Source organism: Anguilla rostrata, chromosome 19, assembly GCF_018555375.3.
Source record: "Anguilla rostrata isolate EN2019 chromosome 19, ASM1855537v3, whole genome shotgun sequence".
NCBI lineage: Eukaryota > Metazoa > Chordata > Actinopteri > Anguilliformes > Anguillidae > Anguilla > Anguilla rostrata.
Window position 1 is genome coordinate 8,556,669 of NC_057951.1, and position 18,380 is coordinate 8,575,048.

An 18,380-nucleotide genomic window follows, 5' to 3' on the forward strand; every position below is an offset into this window, starting at 1 on the left:
TGAGCTGAGAGACGGCAGATACTGATCTGCAGGTAGCCGTGCTCTGATTAAACCCAACCGAGGCGGGAGTCGCCACGACGACGACGGGAACACTGAACGCTGAGCCCGAGCCCGAGAAAGGCTCCTGACACTCCCAGCCCAGCAGAGTCTGGGCTTAACCCAAACTGGAGCACTGCAGCGGTGTGTGTAAATGCCACGAGGGCATCAGGACCCGACAGCTTCTGAGGGGTTTTTCCCATTTGTCTCCATTAAGTGACAAGGCTCCATAAATTTCATATTTCTTATAAAATAAGTACCATTGGGTTACGGAGGGTTTGCTACCATAGTGTTTGTTTTTTTGTTTTTAAAGGGGAAGTGGCTTCCAGCCTTGTTCGGCTGGCTGTTGGATCTGGGTCACAGCCCTTTGACACGGACACAGATCACAGGCTTAATGTGTCCTCTGCCACCTGCTTTCAGCCCTCCCCGGGGTCACAGTGACGCAGTTTGGGGTGTAGGGCGCCATTTTGGTGACGCGTTAAGCCCGGTTGCGATGCAAGCTGATGGTTCGGATTCAGCGGGCTGGCAAAATGGCTGCCTTAGCCATCGGTCAGGATGTCGTCGTGACAACACGGAGTGGCTGATTTTTGAGACCGATACTGTTCATCCGGTTCGGTTATGGACTGAATGTGGAGAACAAAACCAGTAGACCAGAATTAACGCGACGTTAAAGCCGTGCGAATAAAACCAAATTAACACAACATTAACACTGTGAGGGAAAACAGTCTCAACACAACGTTACAACTGCGCGAGCAAAATTAATATAAAAAAGAACGCACGGAGGAGGACATAATTAACATCAACAGTAAGAAACTCTCATTAGCAGATAATGCAAAACCTAATGTTTTTTTTTAATGTGGTGTGAAAACAGAGGCACAGATAACAGCTTTCCCGCAAAGTGAAGGCCTAATTGCAGAGCCCCTTTTCAGCTAATCACGTGAGCGAGACCCCCCTCTGCGGTCCTCCTTCCTCAGGAGTTCCTGCTCCAGGTAGAGCCTCTCTCCCACAATCCCGGCTGTGTTGGGGAAGACGGGTTAGAAGGACTGGTGTCAGATGGGAAAAACTTGCAGACATCAAAATTTAAACAGGCAAACAAAGAGGCAGAAATGTTGCTGAGTGTTTTTATTTATTTTTATATGTAACGGTAGAAGTGCGGGCTCTGGTTTTGAGTTCTGTCTCTGTTACTCACTCTTAGGGACCGCCTGGCTCTCCCCCACCCTTGAGTGCAACAAGACAGAACCTGTAACAGCAACCCCTGTTCGTCTGCAGTATGGTGTACTGTTGGGTGTAAAATAGTCTGACTGTCCTGTAGTACTGTGTGACTTGTTGGGTGTGAAATAGTAACTGGCTGTCCTGTAGTACTGTGTGACTTGTTTGGAAAACTAAGTGTATTAAGACCTGAAATGTACAATAAGTTTTTATATTTAAACCTCAGATTTCCTGCAGAGTTCTGTTAAATGTTCTGTTCTCTTTTTATGTCCTTTTCTTAAATACGGTCAAAGAAATCATCTGAGCAAGTTCGCGTATTGAATGAACTGGGCATTAATTATAGTTTTGAAAAAAAGGATGAGGACAAATTGCTCTGTTCTAGCTGCCAGCCCCTGTCTGTTCTTAGCCGTGACATTAAGATAATTTGCAGAGCCCTTGCCCTCAGACTGGAGCCTGTAATGCTGCAAATGAATCCAGACCAGACCGGTCCGGACCGGATTTATGAACGCCGGGGCCTCGAAGGCTACTTAACACGACGCACCTCGTTAAGAGCTGCTAATCACCTTCTGGCTGGCGGGGAGGCGTTCCTATAGGGTCGGCTGACCCTTCCCTCATTTCGCTTCGCGCGGCTCTGTTAACGATTTTTATCAGCTGGGTTAGAGGGCCGTTGCTCGTCCCCCTAGAGCGTCTGTAGTCTGCGGTGACGCGCAAGACCCTTTTACCGCCACCGTTATTCGCCGTGTTCACCCGACCGCCTGACCGTGCCGTACCGCGGAACGGTGGGCGTACGGAATGCACAATGACAGTTAGCAGCCAATCGGATGAGGAGCTTAGGCTCTGATGATGTTTCATTTAGTCTTTAGCGCCAATCCTAACTCTCGTGAGTACTAGTTTCAACCAATCATAAGATAAGCTTAGACTGTGATGTTTAATTTTTTGTGTACAACACACGTCCTTAGTGCCGATCCTTACTCTTGTGTGTACTGCTGGAAGGCGCCTGAATGCAAAGTGAAGTTGTCCCTCGCTTTATTCCAGCAGGGTGGCCATGCCGGATTAATCCCAAAATCCAATCGGCTCTAAGCTTGAGAGAGAGGGGGAAAAAAATCAACAGATTTTAGAGTAAAGCAAAAAAAAATAAATAAAAATGCTGTGAAATAAATAAATGAAAGACTGTAAATCCTTCAGAAGCAGGAGTAATGCGGCCGCCTCTGCTCTCCAAGCCCGGGCTGATCCTGCTTTTCCTTCTCAGCTCGGGCTCTTTATCGAAGGGGACGCTGAGCGGGGGCGGGGGGGGGCCATCGCCCCTTCCTGGGCGGACCGCCGAGCAATCAGCCCGTACCCCTCTGTCCCCTCAGCGCCCTGCTGGTCCCAGCCCCCCCCCCCCAGCCGTAATGGAAGCCCTGCGGAAATCCAGCCGAATAATCAGGCGCAGGGTCACCCCCGTGCCCCCGGTCACTAGCGTGGTGGGGCAACCCCGATTCTAAATGTGGATTTTTAAGACGCCTGTTCACAGATGGCCGCAACCCTATTAATGTGCATCTTTAATAATGTTAATAATGTTTAATAAAGCATCGTTCCCTATAAGATATCCCTTCAGACATCAGATTTACTCATAACTTCGCTAAAGAAATTCAGCCAAGGCAAGCAACCCAAACCCAAATCTACCTCGTCCTCTCCCCTGCAGAAATATCCCGGCAGAACATGCCGTCTCCCAAACCTGTAGTGTGCTCATCGCCTCGGACCAAGTAGCTCCTCTGCTAATAGAGAAATGGATCAGTGAGCTGAGGGGGAACGAGCGTCCCGCCCCGTCCCGTCCAGCGGGAGAACATGCGCATCAGTGGGTTCAGAAATTTAAACTTCGGGCGTCACTGATTCTGAAATTCTGATACATTTCCAAAAGTTTATTCAGTCCCCTGTTAATGTGGGATTGTAAAAAAAGGAAAAAACAAATATAACCTGAATTTACGGTTCCAAAAAAAAAAAGAACTTTGCTTTGCCATTTCAAATCTTTATTTGTGGGACTGGTATTTTAAATAGCTTTAGAGCTCGAGTCATCCGAATATAGGCCTACAGTAGATGCTTCTACTTTTGTTCCTTTTTGTGCAGTTCTAAAAACCAGCGACGCTTATGAGAGAGATTCTTCTTCTGAGGTTGTTTCCAGTGCGTGATTCCATAATATATATCGTACATTGAGTGCTCTCACTGCTGTTCAAACTCAAGAGCTGTGCGCTCTCACATTAAGTGCAAACTGCTATTGTCGGAACCCTCCATTACTTGAGTGAAAAATCATTCATTAAACCGTCGTGTTCGCGATAGCTTCGCTTCGCAACTGACGCCAAACATGTAAAAAAAAAGCTCTGCTGCGATTTCAGCTGCAACAAAGGTTGAGTGATTGCGGAAGAAATGGACTGAGCCGCTGTGGTTGTGCTGCTATTTGTCGTGTGTTTCGCTGGCTTATTACCGGACGGCCACTTCGTTAAGGTTCTGCAGTATTCCAAGCCTGTGACGTGTCAACCAACCTCAATCAACCACGTACTTATCTAACCCCAAACTAGCTTCCAATCAGATGCTCGGATAAAGATATCCATGGGTGCAACTGTTGGAATCTTGACAGTTGGTTTTTCATCAGCAAATCACCGTCAAATATCAGTTGCTGACGTCGGTTATTGGAGGGTATCGATGTCTAAAGCGGGGGGCTGCACAACAAGGACTGATTGGTTTTCAGCATTTTGTGCCGTCTTCAGCTTTTAAGTCTTTAATTAGCTCACTCATATCTCTGTCTGCCATTGGTGTTAGCATCAGCTACAGCCACGGACTGCAAGCGCATTTTAAAGTTTTTTTTTTTTTACCGTGCTCAAGTGCAGGAGAGAATCAGGGTAGTTTAGAGAGCTGTCAGAACACTAAAACTAAGGTAATTGGTTGGAACAAAAAACAGCACGTAGACCGGCCCTCCGGGATCGGAGTCGTGTGCCCCTGGTGTGCAGGGCGTCATCCCCTTGCTCCAGTGCTTGATTACATCTAGTGTGAACACACTCCGCTCTGTTCTTACATGGACCGGAGAACCGGCCAGAGTAATTTCACCGCTCGGCGTCTTCGAGAAACCTTTGGCATCTGAACCAGAATGCAAGATCCTGCATTCGATTAAACGTTTTTGTGTTGTTGTTGTTGTTGTTGTTGTTGTTGTTTACCGAAGGTAGGTCAGTGAGTCTCGGGTGCAAAGAGAAGCTCAACATTTAACCACAGTCAGTTCGGTGTTGCTAAGAGTGACCGTAGTCATGGTAACCCATCCGAAGCAGCCCTGGTGGTTCTGGTGCCGTTCGATGAGCCGAGTGATTTGCAGCGTTGCCATTGGCCGCCCTCTGTGGAAATACGCACGCACAACGATCGCGTGCGTTAATGTCATTTTGCCTTTAGCTATCTTTTCTAATTCCATTTTTACTTCGCCTTTGTTTTTTTTCCCCTCCATTTTTATTTATATTTTTATATTTACAGAGGTATCGCTCAGAAGCCGCACAGGGGATGTAAATGGCTTTCTGGCACATGGAATTACTGAAGTAACCACTCAGTGTTGGCCTTGGTGTCACACACAACGCAGTATGTTTCCCCAGAAATGTCACCGTGCATGTTGATATTCTGAATTCACGGTCGCTGGGCTGGCTGGACTGCTTAACAGATGGGAAATTAAGTTTATTTTTTTTTCCCTTCAAGTAAATTCATTTTACAAGATACCATTGACAGAGAGATAGCTGCCTAGCAAGGGAGCACAACTGGCTTGCGCGTGTGTTCAGCGGGCTAGCGTTCTGGTGTGTGCGTTGTTCTGTGTTGCTGTGGTGCTGTGCTTGCTGGTGCTTGTGGTGCTGTGCTGTGGTGTGTGGTGCTGTGCTGGGCTGTGCGGTGTTCTGTGCTGTGCTGTGCTGTGTGGTGCTGTGCTGTGCTGTGCGGTGTTCTGTGCCGTGCTTTGCTGTGCAGTGTTCTGTGCCGTGCCGTGCCGTGAGGTGTAATTGTGATGCCTAAGAGAGGCTCTCGCTTGGGTCCTTCTCCAGAATATTCGCAGGTGTAATCTGTGAATTCTGCTCGGTCTCATCAGCTCCCGATAACTGGGAACCTGGCCTCTTCTTTTATTTCAAGCTTTCTTCATTTCCTAAAATAGAAAATTCTATTCTCTCTCTTGCTCTCTCTCACACTCTGTCTGTCTCTCTCTCTCTCCAAGTCAAATTCAAATTCAGAATGCTTCATTGGCATGACACATTTTGAAATAAGTATTGCCAAAGCGTGATTGTCAGAATAATAACAATGATGAAAGGAATACATCTCTCTCACGCTCTCTGTCTCTGTCTCTCACTGTCCTGTTCTTCTCTCTTGCTCTGGTCTTCTCTGCCACTCCTCTCTCTCTCTCCTTCTTTCTGCTCTTTGCTTCGTGTCTTTCTCTCTCTTCGTGCTCGTTCTCTTGCTCTTTCTGTCTCCCTTTCTTCTTTCTCTTCCCGTTTCTGTCCCTCTTCTGCGTCTTTCTTGTCTCCTCCCCCTCTCTTCCTCTCTCCCTTCTCTGCTTTTTCTTGCTCCCCCTCTTTCTGCTCGCTTTCTGTCTTCTTCTCTCCTTCTTCCGGTCTCTTCTGTCCCGCTTTCTTCGTCTCCCCCTCCTTTGCTCTCTCTCTGCTTCTCTCGCTCTCTCTCTGCTTTTCTCTCCCCTCTCTCGTCTCTTCCTTGCTTTCTTGTCTTCGTGCTGTCTTTCTCTCTCCCTGCCTGCTCTCTGCTGTCGTTTCTTGTTCCTTCCCGTCTCTCCCTTCTCGTTCTCTTCGCTCTCTTCTTCTCTCTCTTGCTGTAGGCAGTTCTGGCATGCCGCTTTCGCGCCGCGCTCCGTGGCTCTGACGGGGCCTCTTCTGTGCTGACCGGCGGGCTTTGGTGCCGGCGTCCGAGCCGGCGATTAATTCCGTTGTCTGGGCTGGCGTGTGGGGGGCTGTCAGGCCGCGCCTTGCGCTGCGCTGCTGGCTGTCCGTGCCCCCAGCTTAAATGTCAGCCCCAGGTTGTTAATAAAGCCGCGCTGTGCGCTAACATGTCCCGCTGAGGGAGGGGAGAGCTTTTAGCCCTTCTTTATCTCCTCTGAACTTCAGCTGGGCTCGCTCACACACACACAGCATGCACGCACACGCGCACACACACAAACACACACAGAACACACTGCACACACACACACACACACACACACACACACACACACACACACACACACACACACAGACACACGCGCACACACACACAGACACACGCGCACACACACACACACACACACACACAGATACACACACACACACACACACACAGACACACACACGCACACACACACACACACACACACACACACACACAGGCGCACACACACATGCACACCCGTACACACACAGGTATTTGCAAACGCATGGCAGTGGCTAATGATGATCCTCTCTGACTGACACGGTATGCAAAACGGTTTCCTCAGCCCTGCGTGTGCACCTTTAGAGCTCGCCGAGAGATTGGCACCGACACGTCTCCTGCATCTCCTCCGGGGCCTCGTTTCAGACCGACTGCTTTTTAGCCTGACAACTCCTCGCTCTCGATTAGCGTGCGCATGTCCCACGAAGATCAGCGCGGCCGCCTCTCACGGCAGCGCCGCGACGGAAACAGAAAGGGGAACGTGGTACACGCTAACGTGCTCTTTAACGGCCACCGTGGCGCCTGCGCTCGACGGCTTTACATCGCTGTTAATAAACCTGCTGGAACTGGCAGACGCTGAGGATAAATCCTGAGTGTAAAATTTTCAACTGCAGCTCCCCCTGTAATTTCCTGCTTTATTTGTTTAGTTTTTTTTTTGTTTCTTTTTTTTTTTTTTACAATCATTGCATGGTATGTTATTTTTTTTCCCACCTCTTCACTTTTATTATGCAACACCATCTAAAGATGGTTCATGTGTTCTCTACTCGCTGCAGTGCAGTGTGGGTAATGCACAGATGTAAATATGCACACGGTTAAACCATAGTAAAATGACCATAAAATAAACGGTTCAATTAAGCTGCTCGGCAGGTCAAACAGCTTGGAGGGGAAATAATAATTATTATTATTTTTTACACCGAACAAAACCTGTTGCTCTGTGAACAGAGTCTGATGCCTCGGCTGGCTAAGAAACAGGAAGTGACATCACACTGCAGTTTGCAAGCAGATGCAGGAGACAGCGGCGAAAAGTTCCATCAGTTGCCAAAGAAAGTTAGCATAAATGTGCACTGCAGAAAGAGTGATAAATAAACGAGCAAATAAATAAATAAATGTATCAGGGTCCAGGCTGGGCCTGAAACGAGCGAGGGAAAATAACAAGACTCCCTCCACGAATTTCACATGCTAATTAGGAGCGGGACAGCTACCTCGTCCCGTGACATTTAGCCGGACACCCTTGATAAATGTCAGCGGGACCAGAGAATGGATATGTTACCGCGCTCTTAATCACCTGTACAAATGCGCTGCCATTAAATCAAATAGTCCTCTCTCCCTCTCAGTCCATAGAATTCATACATAGTCAACCAGGCTGTGTGTGTGTGTGTGTGCGAGCATGTTTGTGTGTGTGTGTGTGTGTGTGTGTGTGTGTGTGTGTGTGTGTGTGTGTGTGAGTGAGAGCTTGTGTGCGAGTTTGCATGTGCACGTGGATGCATGTTTGTGCCAGTGTGTCTGTGTGCGTAGATGTTGTGCGCGTGAGCATGTGTGTGTGTGTGTATTTTCTGTGCATGTGTTTGTGAGCGTGTTTGTGTGTGTATGTATGTGTGTGTGTTTGAGTGTGTGTGTGAGGGTGTGTGTGATTCATTTAGATCCATCTGCTGAGTTGTAATGTGCTCTGTGACATAGGCTGTATAGAGTTTTATATAGCAGCCTATGAAAGGAGAGAGTTGCCTCAGCAGCGAAGGCAGGGGATTTAAAGGCAAAGATCACAATCTACATGCGTTTGTGTGCTATATGATTTCTGTTCATCTGTAGGAAGAAAAGACTGAGTGTACTGACCGAGTGTCTAATGAATAATGTAAGATTGGAGATGTGTGTGTGTGTGTGTGTGTGTGTATGCATGCTTGTGTGTGTGTGTGTGTGTGTGTGTGTGCGTGCGTGCATCTGGTAGCATCTGTATCCATCTATGATGAATGTCGCTCCAAACGTGTTTATAAGCAGGATTCCTCATTTTCATTCTGCGTTTGTGGGCTACGTATGCAGCACATGGAAGGCTTAATATTCCTCTGGCGTACCTCTGTCATCCCCAATATCCAGACACGTTTGCCTTAATTGCGAAAGATGAAAGATGAAATGTTATTTGTGTTTACATGAACACGGGAGCAGTACGTGCGCGCCGGCTGCAAATTCAGAACATGAAACAGTCTTCATATATCTTGACGGCTGAGGTTTGACAGTTATTTCAAATACCCATAATATCTCCGCCAGCCAGCCAGTCAGTCAGTCGGCCTGTCAGTCACGGCGGCGCTGCCGAACCTCCGCCACGCCGAGCCGCTGTTACACACCCGTCGCGCGGTCAGTCCCCCGGGTGCGTGGGTGTGTCGTCCGGCCCGCTTTCCCGCCCAGTGCCGACTCTGCCCCCGTCTTGCGCGACTGCCGGAGGCTCAGAGTTGGCGGGGGCTGGATGGCACGAAGCCCCGTGTCCTGAACCCAGACATGTAGGAGCTCTACCCCCTCATTTTAGGTCAGATGTCCGTTTATTTTCACCCGGAATGTCCGCTTTTCAAATTATTCTGATCATGTCCAGTTTGAGTAACTGATTTTTTTTATCATGGACGTGTGTAGCGCAGACAGCGCCCCCCACCCCCCGCCCGCACGCCGGTTCTAGGACAGGGACGGCATTGTGAGCAGCGCTCTCGCAGGCCTGAGTACCGAGCTGAGCCTCGCTGCCTCTGATCCGTGTGAGCGGCCCGATGTGCGCTGGTGATGATTCAGCCCCTGTGAACCAGCTGAAGGAGCCGAAAGGTGAGCCGTATCGGTTCCTCCCAACAGGAGCCTCTACTGAGCCCCACTGACGTGGTCATTTTGAATTTAGATTTTCAGCTGATAACGGCCACATCTGTAGCAGTCATGGACAGTAGGCTTATTTTCAGGAACGTATTGAAAAAGCTTTTATTTCCTTGTTGATATGAGGAGTGCTGTGCATGCTAAGGATACTAGCGCAAGAGTTCACAATTATCAATTTAGGGGGCGAGGGACATTGTCATCAACAGACCCGTAACCAGTATGAAAGCTGAGAATCTGCATTTAACCACATGAATTGTTTGGTTGCAAATCTTAAATGACTGAGTAGTGAGCTAAATCAAGAAAAAATGCCCCAAAAAAAGCTCACTGTTTTATATATGAATCTACACATAATAGACTTTCTGAAACAAACTTCATAAATGACGATATTTGATATGTGTACCTAAATAAGACACATAGCTTATAATTCTTTGTTATGCAAATGTACTGACTCTTCAGTCTTTGAAGTAACTCCAGTACGTGAATTTTGATGAACTCTTTTTTTTTTTTTTGTTTTGTTTGTTTTTGTCTTGTAATAATAACATTTTCAGTGCATCAAATTAACAGTCTAAATATACAGGCAGCCCCCCCACACCCTCACCCTCACTCCCCCCCCTCGGAGCTCTTTCATCTGCGGTGGGGCTCAGGCCCCCCCCCCCCCAAACGGCGCCCCTGCCACCAGGCCCTGCCTGTGGGCTCCCAGCTCCGTGCGCGGGTGTAGGGCTAATTGTCTCTCCAGAGGTGCAATTAGGTGACAGAGTAAAAAAACGGTAACTGCGTCTCTGTGCTGCTTTATAATGTGTGTGTGATTAACGGAGCGCGGCTGTTTGATCTGCAAATAGTGAAAATGAGAGACATATATGCATATATATTTATATGGACGTGCACACTCCCACGATAAGGCATGATAACCACTGTGATAAGACACTACTTGAGAAAATTACTGAGGGTTTTATAAATCGATATTTAGGTTTTATAATACTTTTATAAATCCATGTATCGTTTTTATAGTAGTTTTGTAAATCTATATTTTTGGCTACTCTTCCTGTTTTGTGTGTCCCTGTAGTAATACAGGGTTGATCTGCGTCCGTATGGTACTGTAAGACCAGAATTCTTTCCTTTAGTAGATTTGATGTATTCCAACTTTTGGTAGAGGTGGAAATAATCTTCCAGAGCAAACACTTTTATAGGCTTAGGCCTGTTGCTTAGTTTGTCTTTGCAGATTTACCATGGCAACGTGCAGTAACCTTGGGACCCCACATTGCGACTAAAAAAAAAAAAAAAAAGCCTTCATAATTGGTTCAGTTAATGTTTGTTTAAAATGGAGTGAAAGCAGACTCCATATTGCTGCAAATCTTTAGAAAAACATCCCAGTCTTTCGTCGAGTCCCCCTTCGCCGCCACGCTGCCGGTTACTCATCCCGCCATGTCCGACGTGACGTGACGTCAGCGCAGGTTAGCGCTCGGCCTGCTGAAGGCGACACGCTTTCGCTATTACCGCCATTACCGCCAGCCTCGGCGGGAGCCGACTCCTCTCGATCGAGCGTTATCAGTTAAATTTAACGGAAGGGGATTTGAATAATTGATGCGTGCGTTCGCTTCGCGTCCTCCCGCCCCCGGCAGGCTGCAGATATGAACCCCGCTCTGCTTCACGCCGCTTCAGAAAGGCTTCACGCTGAGCCAACTGAAAAAAAAATCAATCTGCTGAGACGCTAAAACGCAAGCGCGATTGTATTTATACCGCAGAGTTCAAAGGTCATGTGTGCCGTTTATTTATTCATTTTTTTCCCCCAAAGAGTTTTTTTTCATTTTGCATTAACTCGGGAGGAGCGGTTTGATGTGGAGAAAACGGAGAAATCTTTTGAAGTAAAAAAAAAAAAATTAAAAAAAGGCTAATTGTGTCCATCTGGACTGAATGCATTGATTGCTGAGGCAGATGGACGGTGTTGGGTGTTGTGGTTTGGCACGTTGAATGCGACTTTTGCAAACATACGAAAGTCATTTAGTACCAGGTGAGAATATAAAACACATCACTGCAGAGGGGTGCATGTGAAAAATGAGAACCATGGCTGAAATTATCATACCTGGGTCACTTTACTGATCTTGTCTGGTGTATTGGAACCAATGAAACACTCTCAAAAAGTGCAAACCCCACCTTCTGGTTATATTGGCAGGCTCAGTTACACCAGGCAAGACCAATAGAGCACAGAAAAACGTATTTGAATCCAAAACAAATACGTATGTGACCCAGGTCTGGAAATTATACTTCTGAAAATCCCTAAGGCTCTGTCTTCCGTCTACTAGTTATTAATGAGTAACGAACACGCCGTGTTCAGTGTGTGTGGAACTCTCGCCATGACTTCCTCCTGCCCACAATTCACTTCCTTTTGAATTATTTACTCAGATAAGTGTCTTTAAAACAGCAGTTTAATTTACGCCTGGTTTGCTGCGAGTGTAAAAAAAAAAAAAAAGACCTCACAGGGTATTGGAAATGGGCTGTTTTGGGAGTGTTTTCCTGTGTAGGTCAGTTATTCGCGCCGGCCCCAGTTTGGCGTGATGTCAGCGCCATGGCGACTGGCCGTGGGTACTTAGCGGTTTTAAAGGCGCGGACGGGAGGAGCCCCCCAGCCGCGCGCGTCTGTGATCTGCTGAGGTAATGGGATGAGTCAGGGCTGCCGGTGCCAGCGCCAGCGCCGGTCACACGTCCACCCTCTGGGGGTAGAGTGAGGACAGGCAGCAGCCACAGCTCAGCGCACTGTAGCGCAGAATAACTGCAGCCAGCCAGCCAGCCTGTGTCTGTCTGTGTATGCGCGTGTATCCTTGTGTGTGTGTGTGCGTCTGTGCCTGTATGTGTGTGTGTGTACGTCTGTGCCTGTATGTGTGTGTGTGTGTAGGTCTGTGCCTGTATGTGTGTGTGTGTGTGTGTGTGTGTGTGGTCTGTCTGTGCCTGTATGTGTGTGTGTGTGTAGGTCTGTGCCTGTATGTGTGTGTGTATGTCTGTGCTGTGTGTGTGTATGTGTGTGTGTGTGTGTGTGTCTGTCTGTGCCTGTATGTGTGTATGTATGTGTGTGCACGTCTGTGTCTGTATGTGTGTGTGTACGTCTGTGCCTGTATGTGTGTGTGTATGTGTGTGTGTGTGTGTGTATGTCTGTGCCTGTATGTGTGTGTGTGTGTGTGTGTCTGTGCCTGTATGTGTGTGTGTGTGTGCGTATGTTACTTTACCACTTCTTGGGTTGCTTAACCGCAGTCAGCAGGGCACGGCAAAAAATAGCTCGGATCCATACGCAAATGGAGTCTCTGACATTTGGCTTTATCTGAGACATTTCTTCTAATTCCTCTTCAGTGCATTTATATGCCGGTGATTTCTCAGATGCCCGGTGAGATGTGATCCTTACACCCCCTCAGTGATGCGTTATCCACTCCCCGGTATGATATAATGCACAGGATTCAGTGATCAGGCTCCATTCCTCTGGGTTTCACTGCGCAGGTCAGGGCCGACGCGAGAGAAACAGGCCCGGAGGAAACGCAGCGTTGCCGTGCCGACGCGCCGACCCCGGCAGACCTGGCTGGCTGATCAGAGCCGCGTGCGCTCGCTCGCGTCCCGGAGGCCAAAGCTGCGCTTCACAGCGAAGCGTAAAAGGGCGTCGAGAAGAAAGAGCCTCGTGCATCCCAGAAATAAACAAATACTCTGCCCTGAAGCTGAGGCTCAGACGGGCTTCTGTTCCCTATTCGAAAGAATCTGTGACATCACAGTATGTTGCCGATGGCAACAACTAGAGGGGTGGTAAGAGGCACAAATAATAATAATAATAACCGTGAATTGAACATAAGATAACTTGACTATGCTCATCTGTGTTCTGTTGTCATTTTAATACAAACGTGTTCCTAGTTTCTCGTTTTGGTTTTATTTCGGAATATGCTTCACCCATAAGCTATTTTTGAATAGAGCTATTGTTTCATGAATAAAATATTAAAAACTCTTTATGTAGGCATACTGAAATGTGCGGTCCAGATCTGGACCTTCCTTTTAAAGGCCTTTTGAGTTTAGAAGTGAATCTCGTCCTCCCTCGCACATGGTTTCGATCTTTGTTTTGAATCGTTATAGAATGTGAAGATGTCCTCCAAAAAGTCTGCACCGAGCAAACATGTCACAGGTCTTTGTTTCAGAGGGTGCACCTTACAGAATACAATTCCAAATTGTTTCCATATTTATTTATTTTCTTTTTAGAAGTGTTAGTAATTTGAGTTAAAGCACAACCATAAAAAAGGCAGTAGACCAGTAAAAAATCCATGGCTGTGATGTCACGTATCGCAAACATTACTTAATAATAGATAGGCCTGCTGTTTTTATGTTTTTCAAATACATACATTTCAGTTTTAATTTCTGTCTTCCATTGACCTAAAAGAGCAGCCAGACGGTGATCTAGAGCAATTTAGCATTTAGCCAGTAAGCTATGAAGCTGGCCACTATCAGAATCTCGTTATACTTTGTAAAATGTTCCGTTTGGTTCATTCAGTCGTTGAAATTATACAGAAAACACACGCTCTGCATTTTAAGACCAAACACAGAAAGCGTCAGCATTTTTCATAAATTACAAGAATACGTTTTTTTTTTTTTTTTTCCATTTTGTTATTTTCCAGTACTGTGTTTGCACAAAAGACCAATTTGTGGTATTTTCATAAGCGAGAGACGAATGGAAAATAAAAAGAGAGATTTGTTCAGCGGGCCTCAACAGAAAGCCAGAATATCAACACATTTTCACACACTTCTGGACTTTTCCCCCCAATTACGGCAGCAGTCAAAATTAATGACACAACTAACTTGCACGACTTTGCAAGGTCCGCAGGTTCCTAGTAAATTCAAAAATAGCATCTCGCACCCTTGCCCAGCTAGTGTGGTATGAAGAAGTGTGAAAATTGGTTAACACTGTACAGGTCCCCCTTGAGTTAACTCGGTATCAAAAAGATATTCATATCCTGTCCGCAGAATTATCATCATCATCGTGGTTAATATTTGAAGTAATTGGAGCAGCAGTACAAAGCAGAGAACGATATTTTGTGAGTTGTAGTATTTTATTTTCAAAGGAATTTTCAGTAAGCCGCAAGAAAATAATAAAATAACAGATCGATATTGTAAAGAGAGAAAATAATTCTTTTTTTTTTGAAAAAGTGAAAGCCTCCCCTGAGGGAAAAAAAAAACAAAAAACAAACGTCGCTACGTGCCTCCAGCGGGATATGGAGAGTGGAGCGGGGATGGAGGCGTATCGGCGGTGGAGAAATCGGGCGGTGTTTACCGCGGAGTCCCCTGGGCGCTGACCTCCGCTGCCTGCGCCCGACCTTCTCACGCTCGGCCCCGACGGCCGGCAAACAGGGGGAAATGAAGTATAGCGTTTGCTTTCCCTCCCTTTTCCCTCCGTTCGGCCCAGGGGAGAGGGGGGGGGAGAGGGATAGAGAGGGAGAGAGAGGGAGAGGGGGAGAGAGAGGAGGAAAGAGAGGGAGGGAGAGAGAGAGGGGAAAGAGAGGGAGGGAGAGAATGGAGGGAGGGAGGGAGAGGGGGAGAGAGAGAGGAGGAAAGAGAGGGAGGGAGGGAGGGAGAGAGAGGGGGAAAGAGAGGGGGGGAGAAATGAGGGAGGGAGGGAGAGGGAGAGAGAGAGGGAAAGAGAGAGAGAGCAGGCCTTCAGGCACCCCGATCCCTGTGGTTCAGCTTCTGCTCCCCGATATTGAATAGAGTCGTGATATGAGCTGGTTCCTGGGGCGGGGGGGTGGTGGGCGGGGGGGTTATGAATGCGATATGAGATTTCTCAGGGAGTGAAACTGGATACTGCCGGTGTTCTGGGCTCTTGGTCCCAACTGCACTGTGTCTTGTCCCCGCGACACAAATGAAAATGCGTTAATTAAGTTGCCGGGTCAGAAACTAATGAAAAGTGTGACATCACAGTGATATTGAAGGGAGAAAAATGGCAGAGATGTTAAGGACTGACTGCATTGTTCATTGCTTTACGATTTCATGTAATTCAAAAATTAATATTTTTCATACTGAAGCCCTCTCCTTTGTCTGCTGGGTTTCTGTTAAGTTCGGGCAAATTTTTATTTAATTCTTTTTTTTTTTGGTGTCCTTTTTGGTTTCTGGCTCTGCGTGAACTGCGTTCCAGTATCGGTTTCCAGAACTTTCCAGAAAACCGCTTGCGTTAGGTCCGTCGGGCGGAAGCGCCGCTGAAGCTGCCGGACGCGCTTTCGTGCCGAGCGTTTGTACCTGCTGAGAAGGGCGTAGGCTCCATGGGGTTCCCCCTGGGGCACAGTCGCCCCCTTTCCTGGGACTGTACGGGTGTGTAGGGCAACCGTGTCACTGTGTGCTTTTGTGAGCCACGCCCTCATCCCCCAACAGGATACGGACTGAGCGCTGAGTACTGAACACCCAAAAAGCCTGTTCCTGCAGCGCTAGCCCCGGCCTTAGCGACTCCGCGCATTCACAACAGGGGAAACAAAGTCCCGTCGCGCGAGGGGAACGTTAAAAAAAAAACTTGCCTTTAATTAATTCCCACCTCTGCCCTCGTGTTCTGCAGCCGGAACTCAGTTTGAAATGGCTTCTGTAATTCACTTTATTAATCCCTTTTATAAATTAAAAACATTTTTAAAACCCAATCAAATTCTCCTTTTCGCTGAGACTTAAGGAGATTAAATGGGCGGCTCACAAAAGCGACTCTCGGTGTTTCTGTGGCAGCAGGGCCCGGTGCCTCGCCGTTAGAACCTTTTCAGATCCATAAACATCGGCTTCCGGGGTTTTTACTGTCCGAGCTGTATCTGTAATTACTGCGGCCCGTAATGTGAAACTGCGCCCGTTAAAAACGCCAGCTGCTCCGCCGTGTTCTAAGGTAAGCGGGTTGGAGCTGCTGCTTCATGAATAAAGTATGAAATGTGCACTTTACGTAGGCGCATTGAAATGTGTGTTTAATGTATTTATAGGCGGAGTGTATATTTCCTCATTAATTATGTTGAGTGTCGTGCCGCCTGCTCACAAAAATATCAAGCTCCGCAGAAGAGAGTTTAGTTTAGTGAAGCCAAGTGCATTGTGGGCATTGTGCCACTTAAAATTGCCTTTGACAGAGAAATCACCTGCAGCTCCTCCCACTGCTGCTCTGTTGTGATGTCACAGTCAGGTTTACTGTAGAAGAGCACGTCTGGCTGTGATGTCACAGTCCGGTTTACAGTAGAAGGGCTTGTCTGGCTGTGATGTCACAGTCCGGTTTACAGTAGAAGGGCTTGTCTGGCTGTGGTTCCCTTCCTGTCATGCTAAAGTACTGTGGCAAATAAGGCCCTACATCACAGACTTTGGGAAATACTAGGAGAAACTCTAAATGAATCCACCCAGCAAGTTTCTTTATACCCAGGACCATGTATACTGCTCATTTTTATGTCAGCCTAGACACAGTTGTTTTGCCAGAGCTTTTTTTTTTTGGTGTCCTTCTAGCGTGGGATATTTACTGATGCTGTTCATCTAGCCCCTGAGTCAAGGATAAAATAGCACTGTTTGGGCAACAAAACACAGCCCCTGAATGAACCAATCGTGACGCACCGCCATCTGCGTCTTAAGATAGCAGCTTGACCCAAGAACTCTGTGTTTTACTCATCGGCAACAATTAGGAGTATTTGATCGCGCTCCCATTAGTGGATGACGCAAGCGCGCTGAAGTCACGAAGCGCTGTCGGACTGATTAACAGCCCTCAGGATATCGAGCCCCGCTTCCAGAGGGCTGCGGCTGTAACGAGCGCACTGGACGAGGGCGGCGCGACGCAGCCCACACGAGACCGAAGCAAACGCTGAGTCCACGTGAGACACAAGCAAGCGCTGATCGATGCGGGTCACACACAGGGCCCCTCTGATTCCCTCGTTGCGCCAGGCCAGCGGAAGGAATTAGCCGCGCGCTGTTATCTCTCTCCCGTCGCTGAGGTCCGCGCGCGTCACGGGCCGGGGAGCGCGGTTAAACGCGGCGGCTGTTTGGCGACTCGGCCCGCCCCCCCGATCAAAGGCGCTGGTCTGCCTGTTCGGAGTTGGTGCCGAGTCCCGGGTGCAGCGTGGAGTGCATTTCATTCCACTTTACATTCTGTTCAGTATCTGTGTTACCATAGATATTTTAAAAACTATATATGTATCTATGGTACCACCTGTTAGTAGGTGAAATGGCCTGTGTTTAGTATTTCAGTGGTGCCGTGTGGAGGCCATGTTTCTGACATGTTGTTGACTTGCGAAAACTCAAGGTGGACGGGACAAGCGTCCGGTAGCAGTGGAGTCAGGGAAAGTGAAAGCCTGTTGAATGCAGTACCTGCACACTGTAGCTGATCCCAAAAGGTGTGACAGGTGAGAGAGCCTGCCAGAGATTGGCGCGGTGCAGTTTTTGTTTTGGGGCTTTAACAGTGTACAAGCTTGTAAAATTTATTAAGTCGTACTTCTCTCTGCTCAGCACTAAACTGACCTGCAAAAGTGCTGTGCTTGTTTTTTAAAAAGGAAAAAGTGATGGATGTACCATGAATTTATGAATCGGCCTCAGACCTGCCATTGATTTGGCGTGCGGTAGAGAATGCTCAGTGTAAAGTCCGTGTCAGAGTACATTGCTAAGAGTGGCTTATGTTGAAGTGTGGAGCCTCATGAACTCATATACTCAATACTTCATCCCTCCATTGGCCCTAAACTCAATGACATCATCATAAGCTGCCTCCCCGTTCATGGAAATGCTCCTGTTTCAAATTGTGCATCTTTACTTGCACATAACTGAAATAAATCATGTTGTCTTTTTTTTTTCCCCTGTTGGCTAAATTTATTTTTATTGACTGTCAACCTCTTGCTCCGTTTGATTTTAATACTAATGAACCCCCCTGTCTACCCAATTCGGTAAAGCTCCTAGCACACAACGCCCTTCGCTTTTCAATACTTCAGTCTGCCTTTTGAGGACACCCTCGAGCCCTTGTCCCAGCCTGTCTGAAATTTACCAGTGTTTGACTGCTTGGCCGGCTGTGTTTTCACTCCCTGGTTTCTGCCCAATCCCGGTGCAGTTACAGTAGCAGCGGTGTTGGGAAGTATCGGAACAGCAGGACAATTTGTGAGCCATTTGTGAATCATG

General features: G+C 47.5%; 1 long non-coding RNA gene across 1 annotated transcript in view; it reads left to right on the top strand.

The window, feature by feature from the left end:
• LOC135245857 (uncharacterized) overlaps nucleotides 1-13,106 on the top strand; it is a 74,628-nt gene extending 61,522 nt beyond the window's left edge. Inside the window, exon 3 of the long non-coding RNA XR_010327422.1 lies at nucleotides 12,753-13,106. This is a non-coding gene — a long non-coding RNA (uncharacterized LOC135245857). The remainder of the gene's footprint in view (nucleotides 1-12,752) is intronic.
• The last annotated feature ends 5,274 nt before the right edge of the window (nucleotides 13,107-18,380 follow it).